Genomic DNA, 5,328 nt, shown 5'->3' with positions numbered 1-5,328 from the left:
AGGGCCCTCCCTGCCCCTCTCCTTCCCTCCCTTTCTCCCTGCCCCTCTCCCACCCTACCCCTCTCCCTCCCTCCCTCCCTCCCTCCCCCCTCTCCCTCCCTCCCTCCCTCCCCATCCTTCCCAAGCCGAGATGACATGGCCTTCCTTTCGCTCTGCATGTGATCAAGTTACTGGCTAATTCTACCAATATTTTTATTACTACTACTGTTGCTCTTTTTTAAAACACAGAGTTTCCTTCCAAAGCAGTGCCTAAACTTTAACCAAAAAGACTACACTAATATATTAATATATATGATGGTTCTGACAGTATTTGTATATTGAGAGAGACAGAGATAGAGAATGCGGGCGCATCAGTGCTCCCCACGCCGCTTCATGCCCCCCGAAGCCTGCTCCTTTCCTTCCCAACCAGCCCTCGCCCATGCCAGGCCACTGCCACTGTTTGGCGCACCATTCTTTCAGCCCTCCTCCTCCTCTTCACTTGTCCTTTCTGCGGTGCCTCCAGATCACCTGCCTATGCAAAGAATGTCTGTGCCTCCACAAGGACCGGCCGACGGGAGCATCTCCTGCCCGGCTCCCTCCACCGAGGCCTGGGCTGCTCTCCTCTCTGGCCTTCCGTCATGGGCACAGGACTCTCCTGGGTGCTGCTCCACCAACTTCCTTGCTGGCCGACCTCCACAGCCAGGCGATTCTGCGCTTGGACCGTAAGTGCCGGGGGTCCTGCTACGCTGTTGCAAGGCTGCTGCCGCTCCTCTCCTGGCTCTCCTCCCCGGCTGCCTCTGGTGCGCTCTGGCTCCGCAGACCCTGGCCCTCCTCTGGGCTCCGCTCTGTCCTCTCTTGCTGGGAAGCTTGGCAGGGTGGGGGGCACTGCATGAGGCTAGCAGTCTTGGCCGGGAAGCGCCTTGGTCCAGACTGGCTTTGCGGGCGGTTGGGAGCACAGTTTGGGGGGCAGCCTTCAGACCCACATCTCTGGGGTGCTGTCCCTGCAAGCTGTAAGATCTCCAGGAGGTGGGGCTGTGCTCCCCTCTCTACTTTCGGGAGGCAGTAGGCTCCTGTGTGGCATTCTGCTATGGTGGCATGGATCTGGGGTGGGTCTTTTGACAAGAAAGAGGCTATTGACACCCCACCCCCTTGGATTTTGCTCCCCCTCGCCTGGCTGCCCATTCATAATGTCTGCTCTTTCTCTCAGACAGTTTCTTCTAGGCCCGCCAAAGAAGACCCCTTGTCCCTGCGGGAACGCCCTGGTTGGTTCTCCGGAGCTAGCAAGTCTAACGTCAGCTCCCTGGAAGACCCGAATCGGTCTGCTCCTCAAGAGGTAACTGTGGTCCCGGGGCCCCTCCTGTGATCCCCCCCCCGTTCTGTTTCTGGTGAGCTGGAGGTGAAACTCTGAAAGCCGTGAGGCTAGGAAGGAGGCCTGGCTGCAGGCGGTCACACCTGCCCCACTGTCCCACCGCCTGCCAGGTTCCGGCCTGTGCTTCTTCCCTTCTGGCCTCCCGGGAGGAGGAGATGGAGAAGCAGCAGCCGGGTGGGGGTCCGCAGCATGAGGGTCAGGCTCATCCCCACTCCCCTGATGTGATAGCACCATCTCATTTGTGGTTTCTCCTGTCTCATCCCATCCTGTTTCTTTCTTGACTTTGTTTTAGTGTTGCTGGATGTCCTCCCAACTCCTTCCCGGCTACCGTGGAACTCGTGCCCCGGGTTGAGCCTCCCACCACTTCCCTTTGCAGCCCACCAGCGCGGACTAGTTAGCAGTGGCCAGGAGAGGGCAGCTCCCTAAGACCGACCCCTCCGCCCAACACCAGCGAGACAGCCGCTCCTCTGCTCCTTGGGTGGGGCAGTTCTCCGCCCTGGAGTCCCAGGACTGTCCTGGCAAGGTCTGCCTGCCTGCCGGGCCCGGCTAGCAACCACCCTTGCGCCGTCGGCAGGAGGCCGGCCTGGAAATGCCGCAGCAGCCATGCTGAGAGCAGCCCCTGCCTGTCTCTGCCCCCCATCTCAGGGAGCCTCCGTTGCCCGGTCTCTGCAGCCAGCGGTCCCTCTCAAGGCGGAGCTGTTGCCAACCGAGAGGGGGGCTTTTCACCGAGCGCCAGGGCCTTCCATGCACAGACATCTCCCCACCCCAGTTTCCCGTTCAGGTGGAAGAGGCAATCCTGCAGCAGCCCCTCCCCCCAGCCCCATCAGCCCCCTCCCCAACAGCTTCTTATTTGCGTCTGGATCCAGCCATCCCATCCCTGGCATTTGTCTCTCGTCCTCATTGCCAGCTGCCGTTTTTGTTTTTGCATGCTGTGTTTACTTGGGGAAGCCCCTGTCCATTTCTCCTCCTCTCCCCCTCACCCCCCCCCCCCCCCCCCCCCCCCCCCCCCCCGCCCTGTGGCCTGCCGGGCAGCCTGTGCCCAGGGCTCACCTTGCTCCAGATTAGACTTTCCAGACTCCTCTCTATTGGGTGGGGGCAGGAAAACACTACACCCCGACTTGTAAATAGCTTAAAGTGTTTGTAAAAACCTGCAGTACGGCCCCCTCGGCTGGGAGAGCAGTAAAGGCGATTTAATGAACCGGCTTTGTGTGGTTTGTTCCCTTCCCACTTCCTGGCCGCCCTCTCTTGGCCCCGAGCCAGCAGCACGGGGTGAAACATTCAAAGTCCCCGCAGAGGATCAGTTCCTGCAACCTGACCTGGGACTGTGGCTGTGTTTGCCCTCCTTTCAGGCAGAACATTTTCAACTAGGCCTCCTCCCCCCTCCCCTCCCCTCCCCTTTGGAAAAGGCCCCTCGGCTGCTGTCAGAGGCTTTCTGAGGGCTGCTTCCTAAGGAAAGGGTCGCCTGGGGGGTCTCGGCTGCTGGGAAAAGCAGGATCCAGCCTCTATTGTGCACTGCAATTCCCAGCCCTCCGGAGCCCCCTCCCCTGCCCCCCTTTTTACGGCTCTCAGGCTTTTCAGAAGCCTCTGTTAGTGGCAGCGGAGGGGGGGAGGGGGAGCCCCAAGGAAGAGAAAAGGCTTCGGGTGGACGAGCATGAATGGGCCGTTTCTGTGGGCGCACAAGTGAAGGGGCACTAATCTCTTCTTCGCAGGAGGCTGGAGGGGGAGGGGGTGACTCTTGCCACAGTTTTGACGGGGCTTAATTGGCTTCCAGGCGCTGAGAGTCTTGCAGGCTGCCCAAAGGTGCTCTGGGAAATGCTGCTGTTGCCTCTTGTCACCTGCACAAAGCGCTTCCTGCTCAAGGGCCAAAGGCCCGGACCGCTAGTGGCAGCAGCCTTGGGGTGGGGATGTGTTTAGCCAAGCTAGTGCAGGGCCACATCACAGTTGTTGTTAGTTTCTGTGTGTGTGTTTGTGTGTGTGTCAGGGTGTGGTTTAGCAAACAGCTAGGCAAACTCAGCTTGTGGGTTCATGGCTGACATCCAGAGAATCAGGATCCAGAGTTCAGTGACCTATGTTGCATCCAGCCAGTCTTGGGAAAGGAAGGGCGTCCCTCTTTCCCGGGAGCCCTGCGTGCGAATGCAGCACCCCCATCGTGAAGTTGCCCTTTCCCGGCGAGATGGATGCTCTCGGTGGGCTCTGCCCTAAGAAAGCTGAAGTTCTGGAAACAAAACAAAAAAGAAGAGTGTTTTTGAAACCTGGGAGAGGGAATGTCTAGATTCCTGACTCCAGGGCTGGGCAATCCATCTGGTGGTGCTTAAAAGTTTGTCAACCCTTTCGAATTTTCAATATTTCTGCATAAGGGTGACCTAAAATGTGATCCGTTCCCTACACAAGTCTTAAGATAAAGAGAACCCAATGAAATAAGTCGAATACACTTATTAAATTTTTATGCCACCCATCTCAAGGAGACCAGATGGCTTGTAACCCCCTCCTCAACTCGGGGACATTGGTGGCCTTCTGCGCGTGACCTTGCTACGTCGGGCGCCCTCCCACAACACTTCTGTATGACCCAGTTTCTCTTGACCTTCAGTTCATGGACAGAGACCCCAGCGTTTGCTGGCACAACCCAGAATTCGTAGCTGTGGCAAGAGAGACCGCAGAGCAAATGCCACCACAGACGGACGAGGTCTTTGCGCTGAGTGCAGCGTTCGCCCTCCGCCAAGGGTCACGCTCTTCATTCCGGTCCAGGTCCAGAAGGTCCTATTTTGATCTCCTCTGTCCACAGAACATTCTCCTTTCTGACTTATCCAGATGGTCTTTCACAAACTGCACGCGGGCAGCCATGTTCTTCTTGGACACTAGTGGCTTCCTGCTTGCGCTCTTGTTCAGGGGTCCCCTGAGGGGGTCTCGTGAACGCTGACATTCGCCAATGCAACTAAGAGAACCCAAGGCCTGGAGACTAAAACATACGAAGATCAGCTGCAGGACTTGGGTTTGGCTAGTCTAAAGAAAAAAGAAACAGAGACATGATAGCAGTCTTCCAGTATCTGAGGGGCTGCCACAAAGAGGAAGGGGTCACGTTATTCACTAAAGCACCAGAGGGAAGGACGAGAAACAATGGTTGGAAACTGATCAAAGAGAGAAGCAACCTGGAATTAAGGAGAAAGTTCCTAACAGGACAATTAACTGGTGGAACAGCTTGTCACCAGAAGTGGGATGGTATAACTTCTGCTTGAGCGGGGGCTGGACTAGAAGACCTCCAAGGTCCCTTCCAGCTCTATTCTATTTTATTCAATGCAAAAGAGACCTTGAGTGGCTTAGAAGCTACTCAGGAGATCTCCTGGAGGATTGCTCTTGGGGTGGGCTTGGCTGACCACTCTGGGAGTTCAACTTTGGTGCTGAATTGGCTCATTTGCACGTGATCTGCCTGACAGCGAGCTGGTGGAGTCCAAACTCTTTGGAAATAGTTTAGTAACATTTCCATCCTGGTGAGCATCAACAAATACTTTTGGAAGTCCTCAGAAATCTCCTGTTAGAGCCACTCCCACATATTTTCATCCTGAGGATCAGGCTTTTCATAGGAACGCCCGGAATTTAAAGAATTCTGCTGGTTTAATAAAGCAGGACCTCCCACACTCACACCTGATTAGCTTCCCATTGATGGAAAATCTGGGTCTAGTTTGCCCTTCAAATGAACTGATCATCCTGGAGGTTCAGATACTTTTGCCACACACAAATATGTAGCTTTGGATAATTTTTCTCACTAAATGAACCAGTATAATTTTTTTGATTTATTTGTTTAATTTGCTTCTGTTTATCTAGTTTTACCTTGTACCTGTGTAGAAATGCTGAAAGTCCAAAAGTGGTCAGAAACCTAGAAGCACCACTGCAGTTCCTAGGGGCTTTGGGGATGAAGCACCTGCGCACGCTCCCATCCTGCTCCTGGCCAAGGGGAGCCCGGGGTGGGTGGGTGTGTGTTAAAG

The sequence above is a fragment of the Protobothrops mucrosquamatus genome, unplaced genomic scaffold, assembly GCF_001527695.2.
Source record: "Protobothrops mucrosquamatus isolate PMUCROS unplaced genomic scaffold, P.Mucros_1.0 scaffold553, whole genome shotgun sequence".
NCBI lineage: Eukaryota > Metazoa > Chordata > Lepidosauria > Squamata > Viperidae > Protobothrops > Protobothrops mucrosquamatus.
Note: the sequence above shows the minus strand (reverse complement) of the source record.